At 40.1% G+C, this 14,093-nt stretch overlaps 1 long non-coding RNA gene across 1 annotated transcript; it reads right to left on the reverse strand.

Annotated features, from left to right (window-relative positions):
- Window positions 1-298: 298 nt before the first annotated feature.
- Window positions 299-12,762, reverse strand: LOC129025309 (uncharacterized). Its single transcript, XR_008497206.1, has 3 exons — window positions 12,698-12,762; window positions 3,317-3,445; window positions 299-1,291 (listed from the first exon to the last, which is right to left on the reverse strand). It is a non-coding gene; the product is annotated as an uncharacterized LOC129025309 (long non-coding RNA).
- Window positions 12,763-14,093: the final 1,331 nt, after the last annotated feature.

The following is a 14,093-nucleotide window of genomic DNA, read 5'->3' on the forward strand; positions in this document are numbered from 1 at the left end:
TAAATGGCAATCAAATATGACTTCTATCATTTAAGTCAGGCTAAGATAAGCTATGATGGGTTTTTCTTCATCTTGAATGAATGTGGATATACTTTTTCTAATAGTTTGACATTTTTAGTCATGTTTCAGTAAAAGCTTGTGAATCCTGGTTGGTTTTCATCAAGGCATTGAATTCCCTGTCTTTGCAGCTGTGAAGACAAAGGCAAGAGGATAATTCGGTAGAATGCTGGATAAATGGTTGAACTAGGAGAGAGAAGCATAGATGAAATCATCATTAACCTTCCAATTCCAGAAGGAATCTGTTTTTCTAAGTATTATATCTATATTTTTATTAAAACAGATTACAAATATGGTTCAACAGTTCAAGGACATGATTTTTCCAAACTAGATCAGTAAATTTTTTGAAAATTTATAAAAAAAAATGGTATGAATAAAGTTGGGGAAATGATTTGGAGGTTTATAAATGGCTGGATATTAATCTTTCACTTAAAATATTCAAGTCTGGAGAACATTCCTTGTGGTTATAATTGGTAGAGTCAACTTTTTCTTTTAAAAAGTAGAAGAGGCTTAATTTTCTCAACTTTTTTTTTTTTTTAGCATTTTATGCAATGAGCTACTTTCCACACCAGATGTTTTCCTGGCTCTGTTTTTATTTGATTTCCATCACCTGTGCTTCCTTGAAAGCACAGAGGCTCACAAGCTGGCAATACTCCATCATTAACTAAAATTTGGTCTTGTGCCTATGCTACCTCAATCCTGACGTCTCACTCAAAGGACAGTGCCTAGTCCAAGGTTTCTGAACTCAGCCAAAGTATGTACTTATAAAGAATTGAAAATGTTCCAGCAACTCAGCTCAGAACAGTTGATGTGGAAAATATATTTATGGAGGAAAACTACAAAAAGCTCCCTGAAATGGTATTGGTCTTACTAGACTAAATTCTAATACAGCCACAGTCTTTCACATCATTTGGGGCAGGGGAGGTCAATGTTGTATAAAAATATTGTCACTCTAGTCCATTAAAATTGTTCCCTAAAGATACTCCAATAAGTTTTGAAACTGTACATTTCATGACCTCTGCTAAGGCCATGGAAACCTTGAACTTTGTAGCAGGTGTAAATTTTGCTCTTCAATGTCAGGCATAAGCAATGAAGCATTGTTTTAATGTTCTTGGTCATATCTTGCTATGAATTTAAAGAAATTTGCCTAAAAGGGGGAACGTCTACATTCAGCCACAGTTGTTGACAAAGTGAGCCTGAGAAGGAGAAGTTTTCAATAGCTTTGTCCCCATTCCTGCAAAGTGAAGAAGAGAGAGGATGTAGGTTAAACATAACAGTATGGTCTAAATCAAGCTTGTTCAGCCTGCAGCCCACGGGATGCATGTGGCCCAGGATGGCTTTGAATGTGGCCCAACACAAATTCATAAACTTTCTTAAAGCATTATGAGACTTTTTTGTATTTGTTTTTAGATCATCAGCCATCTTTAGTGTTAGTGTATTTTATGTGTGGCCCCAGACAATGCTTCTTCTCCCAATGTTGTTCAGGAAGCCAAAAGATTGGACACCCTGGGTCTAAATGTCTATTTTCCTCTAAAATTCCTATGTTGAAATCTAATCCCAAGGTGATGGAATTAGGATGTGAGGTATTCGGGAGTGTGGTTAGGTCATGAGGGTGGGGCCTCATGAATGGGATCAGTGCCCTTATAAAGGGACCCCAGAGAGTTCCCTCGCCCCTTCTACCATGCGAGGACACAGCAAGAAGGCGCCGTCTATGAACCAGGAAGCAGGTCCTCACCAGACATCGAATCTGCCAAGCCTTGATTTGGACTCAGCCTCATAAACCATGATCAATCAGTGTCTGCTGGTTATAAGTCACACAGTCTGTGGTTTTGCGCTATAGCAGCCCGAATGGACTAACACCTGTAATCGTGCTCCCTGCAAGTAGAACCAGAAATACATCTCTATTCTGACTTATTAGACCTGTGTCTATGTACTATGTCTTGATAACCAGACCCACAGATATGTAGGTCAACATCCAAGCACAGAAGTGGTATCTGTTTCAGTGCCAATCATATGATGACAGGAGGTAGATGTGTAAGAATCAAGCCAGCTGCAGTTCCATCAGAGTTAAAGGAGTTTATAATATAACATACTTTTGTGATTTTCTTCTCTGAATTAAATTTTATCAAAAATATGTTGCATTACCTCAGACATTTCAGGATCAAACTTTCTACAAAAGGATAGTTATTTAAAGCAAATAAAAATCCAAACCCAAGAGAACCGTGCATAAATCATAAATCAGTTCATCAACGAGAAATACTCAAGTGTTGTGTGTTTTGTGTTTTAATGAGAATCCCTCTCTCATCTACTGGCTTGTGCTCTTAAATAGGAAAATAAAATCTTACACTTTTAAAGTAATATGGAATAAACACTCCATGCATAGAAATTGTTCTCAAATTCCACTTTAATTAAAAGGGAAATACTGATGTTAAACTTTAATTTAAAATAATTTGAACACTTCTTTTGATGATCTGCTGAATATATCACTCATCATAAGCATATTTGTACTGATTTTCAAAATTTCTTGTACTGTGTTAATTTCACGGAGGCTGTAAGTATTTGGTAAGGTGCAAAGATATTTAATGGTTCTTACGGATACGCCTAATGTCAGGTAAAGATCAGGAAGCACCTACACACACACATGCGCACACACACACACACACATTGACATTTTTTCATTCCCTGGGAGATCATAGAGTCTGGATTTAATGTTGGAAAATGAAATTCTCCTTCAACATTCTGTCTAATTCATATTCTCTCATTTATGAGGGATCATTTCTGCCAGGGAATTGTCACCACGGTGTCTAACTACATCATTCCGTGAGTGCTATGTGCTCAGATGTTTCAAGAAAGCCCATAAAATCACCACTGACTTTTCAAGTTTGAGATGCCTTCAGATATCCAGTGAGACCTGATAGTGTTTAACCTTTCAGAAAAGCTGTGTATAGAGACTAGGGAAGCTTTGGCTTGACAACAGCAGCACAAAGGCAGCTATTATGAGTGACAGTTGAACGCAGAGGAAAAAATGAGCCATCAGAGGGATAGCAAGAAGAGTTAGAACGGAAGATGAAGATCCATGAGATATAAAATAGGTGACACCCTTTAAAAAGTCAGAAAATCCCTGTGTAGTGGCTTATGCCTGGGAGGGCAAGGTTGGAGGATCTCTTGAGGCAAGGAATTTAAGACCAGCCTCGGCAACACAGTGAGACCCTGTTGATACAAGACATTTTAAAAATTATCTGGGTGTGGTGGTACACACCTGCAGTCCCAGCTACTCAGGAGGTTGAAGTGGGAGGATTGCTTTAGCCAAGCCCAGGAGGTTGAGGCTGCACTTTGCTATGATGGTGCCAATGCACTCTGGCCTGGGCAACAGAGTAAGATTCCCTTTCTAAAAAAAAAAAAAAAAAAAAAGTCAGAAGAGGAGTCAGAGCTATCCCAGCAACATGAGAAGATTCCATCTCTTAAAAATAGGAAGTGAGCAAAGAAGAGGGTTAAACTACAAAAAATATTGTGTAAACACATGCTGAATAGAGGGTTTGGCATGTTAATTACAGTGAATTGAACCCATAGATAAAGTGAGCACAGACATTCATCCCTGATGCCACCACGGTGTCTATCACAGCATGAAGTCCTAATTCCTAACAAGAAGGCATGTATGATTCACAAGAGAAATCAAGGATAAAGACAGGTTGTAGAAAAAAAGGTGAAGGATGAGTGAATGTAGCACGTGATTCAGGTGGATTTAAGAAATTTGTTGGCCGGGCACGGTGGCTCACGCCTATAATCCCAGCACTTTGGGAGGCCGAGGCGGGCAGATCACGAGGTCAGGAGTTCGAGACCAGCCTGGCCAACATGGCAAAACCCTGTCTCTACTAAAAGTACAAAAATTAGCCAGGCATGGTGGCAGGCACCTGTAATCTCAGCTACTCAGGAGGCTGAGGCAGGAGAATCGCTTGAGCCCAGGAGGCGGAGGTTGCAGTGAGCCGAGATCACGCCACTGCACTCCAGCCTGGGTGACAAGAGCGAGACTCCATCTCAAAAAAAAAAAAAAAAAAAAAAATTTGTTGTTGCTGTTATTGTATTTTTGTATTTTGAGTTGTTAGGACTGTTGATTCTCTTTGTAAGTTGAAGATATTACTTGAGGATATTTATACATAAAGGAGAAGAACAGAAACAGAGGTCCAGCACAGTGTCTATCACAGCATCAATTCCTACTTCCTAACAAGAAGATCTGTACTATTCAGGAGAGAAGTGAACGATAAAGACAGGTTGTGGAAAAAAAGGTGAAGGATGACTGAATGTAGCACGTGATTCAGGTGGATTTGAGAAATTTGTTGTTGCTGTCATTGTATTTTGAGTTGTTAGGACTATTGATTCTGTTTGTAAAGGGAAGATATTACTTGGGGATATTTATACATAAAAGAGAAGAACAGAAACAAATGATGGAATAAGGATGAAAATAGAAAGAATGTAGGGAGTAAAAAACCATGCCAAGGGAACAGCAAGCCTCATTTCATCCAACAGATTTCTTTTTGAGACAGAGTGTCACTGTTGCCCAGGCTGGAGTGCAGTGGGGTGGTCTCGGCTCACTGCAACCTCTGCCTCCCAAACTCAATCAATTCTCTGCCTCAGCCTCCTGAGTAGCTGGAATTACAAGCGCATGCCACCATGCCCGGATAATTTTTGTATTTTTAGTAGAGGCAGGATTTTGTTGTGTTGGCCAGGCTGGTCTTGAACTCCTGGCCTCAAGTGATTCACCCACCTCGGCCTCCCAAAGTGCTGGAATTACAGGCATGAGCCACCATGCCTGGCCTCATCCAACAGCTTTTATCAAATAATGTGTAGTAGAGTTTATTCTTTCCCTTTACTCTGTCGTCAAATGAAAATTTTTTAGTTTTTGATTTTTTTCAAGATAGAGTCTCTCTCTGTCACCCAGGCTAGAGTTCAGTGGAATGATCATAGCTCACTGCTGCCTCAACTTCCTGGTGCTTAAGTGATCCTGAATATTAACTTGAATATTAATTCAAGTTACTCAGCCTCCTGAGTAACTGGGACTACAGGTATATGCCACCATACTGGGCTGATTTTTCCATTTTTAGTAGAAATAGGGTCTCACTATATTGCCCAGGCTGGTCTCAAACTCCTGGGCTCAAGAGATCCTCACACCTGGGCCTCCCAAGGTGCTGGAATCACAGGCATAAGCCACCACATCCGGGTGAAGATTCTTGAATGTCGTGACAGCAACATTGGATTCTCACTCTCGGCCTTTGCCAAATGACCCCGTCTGTAGGATAGGGAGGCTGTGTCCAACTACCTGATTGAAATACAGTTAACTTAAGAGGACTTTGTTAATTCAATTTATAAGATTCTTTGGAATTTCAGTTCTTGAAATCAATGCAGAAATGCAAATTACATTGTAGAAAATTATCTGCCATTATGCTAAATCATACAGCATTATATTTATGACCAGAGTTTTCTGTAAGGATCAACAGTAATCATATTTACTTAATCCTTCATTCTGAGCAAGAAGTTTCCTGCAATTTAAGTTTCTGTGGGCAAAGAAAACATTTGCTGGTGGATTAAAAGAATCTGTCAGTTTAATGTATAGGGGATGTTATAATTGAGATCAAAATATTAAGGAGCATATATATGTAAGCTGAATCTCTTATATTACACTATATGTTAGTAACAAAGTTTATTTTATGGAGAAATAATTCATCAGAAAATGTCTTGTTTTATAAACTAAGGTTCATTTATTGTTTTAAAAGGTAAATTAAAATGATTAAATTTTGATGAGAATGACCAAAGATATAAAATAAGTGAAATGATATAGCACAAATAAAAAATTGATAATTTCATTGATGTCTACCTATGAAAATGGGTGTACTATGTATCCCTATTCATATAAATTCAGTTGTTTTTTGTTGGGGTTTTCCTTTTGTGTTTTTTTTTTTTTTTTTTTTTGAGACAGAGTCTCACTCTGTCACCCAGGCTGCAGTTCAATGGCATAATCTCTGCTCACTGCAACCTCTGCCTCCCCAGTTCAAGCGATTATCCTGCCTCAGCTTCCTGAGTAGCTGGGACACAGGTGTGTGCCACCATGTCTGGCTAATTTTTGTATTTTTAGTAGAGACGGGGTTTACCATCTTGGCCAGGCTGGTCTCAAACTCCAGACCTCAAGTGATCCACCCACCTCAGCCTCCCATAATCACGCCTATGGCTTACAGGTGTAAGCCATAAATTAAGTATAATTTGAACTGGCAACATCTACCCCTTTTTTTTTTTTAGAGTATTCATCATTAAATGGATTAATACCAGTTTATTTTATAGATGAAAGCAAACAAAAATAGGAAGTGTTTTGTGAACCTGGTAAATAAACCTTGAATATTTTTCTCTTTAATTGAGGTATTTTCTCTTTCTTCATGTCATTAGGGAAATTCTCGATTCAAACAGAAGAAATCTATTTGTCAAAGGTATTGCAATCATACCTTAAATTCTTTGGGCAACAGAGAGTTGAAGGAGACTGTGTTAGTCCGTTTCATGCTGCTGATAAACACATACCAGAGACTGGGAAGAAAAAGAGGTTTCAGGGGAGGAGCCAAGATGGCCGAATAGGAACAGCTCCGGTCTACAGCTCCCAGCGTGAGCGACGCAGAAGACGGGTGATTTCTGCATTTCCATCTGAGGTACCGTGTTCATCTCACTAGGGAGTGCCAGACAGTGGGCGCAGGTCAGTGGGTGAGCGCACCGTGCGCCAGCCGAAGCAGGGGCGAGGCATTGCCTCACTCGGGAAGCGCAAGGGGTCAGGGAGTTCCCTTTCCAGGGGTGACAGACAGCACCTGGAAAATCGGGCCACTCCCACCCGAATACTGTGCTTTTCCGACGGGCTTAGGAACCGGTGCCCCAGGAGAGTGTAGCCCGCACCTGGCTCAGAGGGTCCTACGCCCACGGAGTCTTCGCTGATTGCTAGCACAGCAGTCTGAGATCAAACAGCAAGTCGGCAGCGAGGCTGGGGGAGGGGCGCCCGCCATTGCCCAGGCTCGCTTAGGTAAACAAAGCAGCCTGGAAGCTTGAACTGGGTGGAGCCCACCACAGCTCAAGGAGGCCTGCCTGCCTCTGTAGGCTCCACCTCTGGGGGCAGGGCACAGACAAACAAAAAGACAGCAGTAACCTCTGCAGACTTAAATGTCCCTGTCTGACAGCTTTGAGGAGAGCAGTGGTTCTCCCAGCACACAGCTGGAGATCTGAGAACGGGCAGACTGCCTCCTCAAGTGGGTCCCTGACCCCTGACCCCTGAGCAGCCTAACTGGGAGGCACCCCCCAGCAGGGGCAGACTGACACCTCACACGGCCGGCCAGGTACTCCAACAGACCTGCAGCTGAAGGTCCTGTCTGTTAGAAGGAAAACTAACAGAAGGGACATCCACACCAAAAACCCATCTGTACATCACCATCATCAAAGACCAAAAGTAGATAAAACCACAAAGATGGGGAAAAAACAGAGCAGAAAAACTGGAAACTCTAAAAAGCAGAGTACCTCTCCTCCTCCAAAGGAACGCAGTTCCTCACCAGCAACGGAACAAAGCTGGATGGAGAATGACTTTGACGAGCTGAGAGAAGAAGGCTTCAGACGATCAAATTACTCCAAGCTATGGGAGGATATTCAAACCAAAAGCAAAGAAGTTGAAAACTTTGAAAAAAATTTAGAAGAATGTATAACTAGAATAACCAATACAGAGAAGTGCTTAAAGGAGCTGATGGAGCTGAAAACCAAGGCTCGAGAACTACGTGAAGAATGCAGAAGCCTCAGGAGCCGATGCGATGAAATGGAAGAAAGGGTGTCAGCCCTGGAAGATGAAATGAATGAAATGAAGCGAGAAGGGAAGTTTAGAGAAAAAAGAATAAAAAGAAACGAGCAAAGCCTCCAAGAAATATGGGACTATGTGAAAAGACCAAATCTACGTCTGATTGGTGTACCTGAAAGTGAAGGGGAGAATGGAAACAAGTTGGAAAACACTCTGCAGGATATTATCCAGGAGAACTTCCCCAATCTAGCAAGGCAGGCCAACATTCAGATTCAGGAAATACAGAGAACGCCACAAAGATACTCCTCGAGAAGAGCAACTCCAAGACACATAATTGTCAGATTCACCAAAGTTGAAATGAAGGAAAAAATGTTAAGGGCAGCCAGAGAGAAAGGTCGGGTTACCATCAAAGGGAAGCCCATCAGACTAACAGCGGATCTCTCGGCAGAAACCCTACAAGCCAGAAGAGAGTGGGGGCCAATATTCAACATTCTTAAAGAAAAGAATTTTCAACCCATAATTTCATATCCAGCCAAACTAAGCTTCATAAGTGAAGGAGAAATAAAATACTTTGCAGACAAGCAAATGCTGAGAGATTTTGTCACCACCAGGCCTGCCCTAAAAGAGCTCCTGAAGGAAGCACTAAACATGGAAAGGCACAACCAGTACCAGCCACTGCAAAATCATGCCAAAATGTAAAGACCATTGAGACTAGGAAGAGACTGCATCAACTAACGAGCAAAATAACCAGCTAACATCATAATGACAGGATCAAATTCACACATAACAATATTAACTTTAAATGTAAATGGACTAAATGCTCCAATTAAAAGACACAGACTGGCAAATTGGATAAAGACTCAAGACCCATCAGTGTGCTGTATTCAGGAAACCCATCTCACATGCAGAGACACACATAGGCTCAAAATAAAAGGATGGAGGAAGATCTACCAAGCAAATGGAAAACAAGAAAAGGCAGGGGTTGCAATCCTAGTCTCTGATAAAACAGACTTTCAACCAACAAAGATCAAAAGAGACAAAGAAGGCCATTACATAATGGTAAAGGGATCAATTCAACAAGAAGAGCTAACTATCCTAAATATATATGCACCCAATACAGGAGCACCCAGATTCATAAAGCAAGTCCTGAGTGACCTACAAAGAGACTTAGACTCCCACACATTAATAATGGGAGACTTTAACACCCCACTGTCAACATTAGACAGATCAATGAGACAGAAAGTCAACAAGGATACCCAGGAATTGAACTCAGCTCTGCACCAAGCAGACCTAATAGACATCTACAGAACTCTCCACCCCAAATCAACAGAATATACATTTTTTTCAGCACCACACCACACCTATTCCAAAATTGACCACATACTTGGAAGTAAAGCTCTCCTCAATAAATGTAAAAGAACAGAAATTATAACAAACTATCTCTCAGATCACAGTGCAATCAAGCTAGAACTCAGGATTAAGAATCTCACTCAAAACCGCTCAACTACATGGAAACTGAACAACCTGCTCCTGAATGACTACTGGGTACATAATGAAATGAAGGCAGAAATAAAGATGTTCTTTGAAACCAACGAGAACCAAGACACGACATACCAGAATCTCTGGGATGCATTCAAAGCAGTGTGTAGAGGGAAATTTATAGCACTAAATGCCCACAAGAGAAAGCAGGAAAGATCCAAAATTGACACCCTAACATCACAATTAAAAGAACTAGAAAAGCAAGAGCAAACACATTCAAAAGCTAGCAGAAGGCAAGAAATAACTAAAATCAGAGCAGAACTGAAGGAAATAGAGACACAAAAAACCCTTCAAAAAATTAATGAATCCAGGAGCTGGTTTTTTGAAAGGATCAACAAAATTGATAGACCGCTAGCAAGATTAATAAAGAAAAAAAGAGAAGAATCAAATAGATGCAATAAAAAATGATAAAGAGGATATCACCACCGATCCCACAGAAATACAAACTACCATCAGAGAATATTACAAACACCTCTACGCAAATAAACTAGAAAATCTAGAAGAAATGGATAAATTCCTCAACACATACACCCTCCCAAGACTAAACCAGGAAGAAGTTGAATCTCTGAATAGACCAATAACAGGAGTTGAAATTGTGGCAATAATCAATAGCTTACCAACCAAAAAAAGTCCAGGACCAGATGGGTTCACAGCCGAATTCTACCAGAGGTACAAGGAGTAGCTGGTACCATTCCTTCTGAAACTATTCCAATCAATAGAAAAAGAGGGAATCCTCCCTAACTCATTTTATGAGGCCAGCATCATCCTGATAGCAAAGCCTGGCAGAGACACAACAAAAAAAGAGAATTTTAGACCAATATCCTTGATGAACATTGATGCAAAAATCCTCAATAAAATACTGGCAAACAGAATCCAGCAGCACATCAAAAAGCTTATCCACCATGATCAAGTGGGCTTCATCCCTGGGATGCAGGGCTGGTTCAATATACGCAAATCAATAAATGTAATCCAGCATAGAAACAGAACCAAAGACAAAAACCACATGATTATCTCAATAGATGCAGAAAAGGCCTTTGACAAAATTCAACAACACTTCATGCTAAAAACTCTCAATAAATTAGGTATTGATGGGACGTATCTCAAAATAATAAGAGCTATGTATGACAAACCCACAGCCAATATCATACTGAATGGGCAAAAACTGGAAGCATTCCCTTTGAAAACTGGCACAAGACAGGGATGCCTTCTATCACCACTTCTATTCAACATAGTGTTGGAAGTTCTGGCCAGGGCAATTAGGCAGGAGAAGGAAATAAAGGGTATTCAATTAGGAAAAGAGGAAGTCAAATTGTCCCTGTTTGCAGACGACATGATAGTATATCTAGAAAACCCCATTGTCTCAGCCCAAAATCTCCTTAAGCTGATAAACAACTTCAGCAAAGTCTCAGGATACAAAATCAATGTACAAAAATCACAAGCATTCTTATACATCAATAACAGACAAACAGAGAGCCAAATCATGAGTCAACTCCCATTCACAATTGCTTCAAAGAGAATAAAATACCTAGGAATCCAACTTACAAGGGATGTGAAGGCCCTCTTCAAGGAGAACTACAAACCACTGCTCAAGGAAATAAAAGAGGATACAAACAAATGGAAGAACATTCCATGTTCATGGGTAGGAAGAATCAATATTGTGAAAATGGCCATCCTTCCCAAGGTAATTTACAGATTCAATGCCATCCCCATCAAGCTACCAATGACTTTCTTCACAGAATTGGAAAAAACTACTTTAAAGTTCATATGGAACCAAAAAAGAGCCCACATCGCCAAGTCAATCCGAAGCCAAAAGAACAAAGCTGGAGGCATCACACTACCTGACTTCAAACTATACTACAAGGCTACAGTAACCAAAACAGCATGGTACTGTTACCAAAACAGAGATATAGATCAATGGAACAGAACAGAGCCGTCAGAAATAATGCCACATATCTACAACTATCTGATCTTTGACAAACCTGAGAAAAACAAGAAATGGGGAAAGGATTCCCTATTTAATAAATGGTGCTGGGAAAACTGGCTAGCCATATGTAGAAAGCTGAAACTGGATCCCTTCCTTACACCTTATACAAAAATCAATTCAAGATGGATTAAAGACTTAAATGTTAGACCTAAAACCATAAAAACCCTAGAAGAAAACCTAGGCATTACCATTCAGGACATAGGCATGGGCAAGGACTTCATGTCTAAAACACCAAAAGCAATGGCAACAAAAGCCAAAATTGACAAATGGGATCTAATTAAACTAAAGAGCTTCTGCACAGCAAGGGAAACTACCATCAGAGTGAACAGGCAACCTACAAAATGGGAGAAAATTTTCGCAACCTACTCATCTGACAAAGGGCTAGTATCCAGAATCTACAATGAACTCCAACAAATTTACAAGAAAAAAACAAACAACCCCATCAAAAAGTGGGCGAAGGACATGAACAGACACTTCTCAGAAGAAGACATTTATGCAGCCAAAAAACACATGAAAAAATGCTCACCATCACTGGCCATCAGAGAAATGCAAATCAAAACCACAATGAGATACCATCTGACACCAGTTAGAATGGCAATCATTAAAAAGTCAGGAAACAACAGGTGCTGGAGAGGATGTGGAGAAATAGGAACACTTTTACACTGTTGGTGGGACTGTAAACTAGTTCAACCCTTGTGGAAGTCAGTGTGGCGATTCCTCAGGGATCTAGAACTAGAAATTCCATTCGACCCAGCCGTCCCATTACTGGGTATATACCCAAAGGACTATAAATCATGCTGCTATAAAGACACATGCACACGTATGTTTATTGCCGCATTATGCACAATAGCAAAGACTTGGAACCAACCCAAATGTCCAACAATGATAGACTGGATTAAGAAAATGTGGCACATATACACCATGGAATACTATGCAGCCATAAAAAATGATGAGTTCATGTCCTTTGTAGGGACATGGATGAAATTGGAAAGCATCATTCTCAGTAAACTATCACAAGAACAAAAAACCAAACACCGCATATTCTCATAGGTGGGAATTGAACAATGAGAACACATGGACACAGGAAGGGGAACATCACACTTTGGGGACTGTTGTGGGGTGGGGGGAGGGGGGAGGGATAGCATTGGGAGATATACCTAATGCTAGATGACGAGTTAGTGGGTGCAGTGCACCAGCATGGCACATGTATACATATGTAACTTACCTGCACATTGTGCACATGTACCATAAAACCTAAAGTATAATAATAAAAAAAATAAAAAAAAAAGAAAAAGAGGTTTCATTGGACTTACAGTTCCACATGGATGGGGAGGCCTCAGAATCATGGTGGAAGGTGAAAGGCACTTCTTATATGGTGGCTGCAAGAGAAAATGAGGAAGAAGCAAAAGTGGAAACCCCTGATAAACCCTTCAGATCTCGTGAGACTTATTCACTGTTGTGAGAATAGCACCAGAAAGACCAGCACCCATAATTCAATTACCTCCTCCTGGGTCCCTCCCACAACACATGGGAATTCTGGGAGACACAATTTGAGTTGAGATTTCACTGGGGACACAGCCAAACCATATCAGAGACCAAAAATTCTCCTTAAATTCACCTCCAGTTTTAGTTTGGAGTTTCAGGAAGATGGTTGGTTTGTGTTTCATTCTCTGATGTTGTAGGCTTAGTAGCTTCCTCGTTATTATAGCCTGGGATACAGATGCCTTAACCTGCTGTGGCTAGTCAAAGATGTGTTCACCTTTAGAGCAAAATAATTCTTCCTAAAATCAACCTAATCTCTTCAAAATCAAATCTTCAGGAAAATTATGCTTTACAGATTTTATTGCTAGATCATTCTTCACCTAGTTCTCTCATTTATACATTCAATTAGCAGATTTGTTTTCCTTTAGAGACAGGGTCTTGCTCTGTTGCCCAGGCTGGCATTCAGTGGTGTGATAATGGCTCACTGCAGACTTCACTTCCCAGGCTCAAGCGATTCTCCTGCCTCAGCCTCCTGAGTAGTTGAGACTACAGGTGCATGACACCACTCTTAGCCAATATTTTAATTTTAACTTTTAGTAAAGTAGTTTTATTTTTAGGCAACATAGCAAAATCTAGTTTTTATTTTTAGGTTTTGCTGTATTTCCCAGGTTGGAGATTATTTCTCTTAAGCTTTAAGTCTGTAATACGGACATGTGGGTCTGAGCCTTAACTTTCCTTAACACAGAGTATATCTATATCTTGTCTATCTATCTCTATATTGCTATAGAGATAGATTGCTAATTGGTAGATGATAAGTATATAAATCTAGATAGATACATAATTGATATATAGATGATAGACAGATACATCCTTTAGTCTAATCAAAATAAGTGGTACACATCTGATTTCTAGGTGGAACAGCATTCTTTTCTGGCGTCAGAGAAACCAATGATTTAAAAGTAAGTATGAACTTTCAATACCTTAGTTTCATGCAGATTATGTTCCTTTTACACTTCTCGGTTCATCAGAAACATATGCTGTGCGAGGTGGAAGGATGTCTGATTACAGGGTATAAAACCTTCGGGGCGAAACATATTTCAATACCTTATTAATGTTTCAAGCTCCATGTCTTTTTCATGGCTGATGCGTTTTTGAATGTTATGAAAAGCTTTAATGGAATAGAAGCACGAAAGATGGTAAACAAAATTATCTTGTATTTGAGAGATA

Source organism: Pongo pygmaeus, chromosome X (genome assembly GCF_028885625.2).
Source record: "Pongo pygmaeus isolate AG05252 chromosome X, NHGRI_mPonPyg2-v2.0_pri, whole genome shotgun sequence".
Lineage (NCBI taxonomy): Eukaryota > Metazoa > Chordata > Mammalia > Primates > Hominidae > Pongo > Pongo pygmaeus.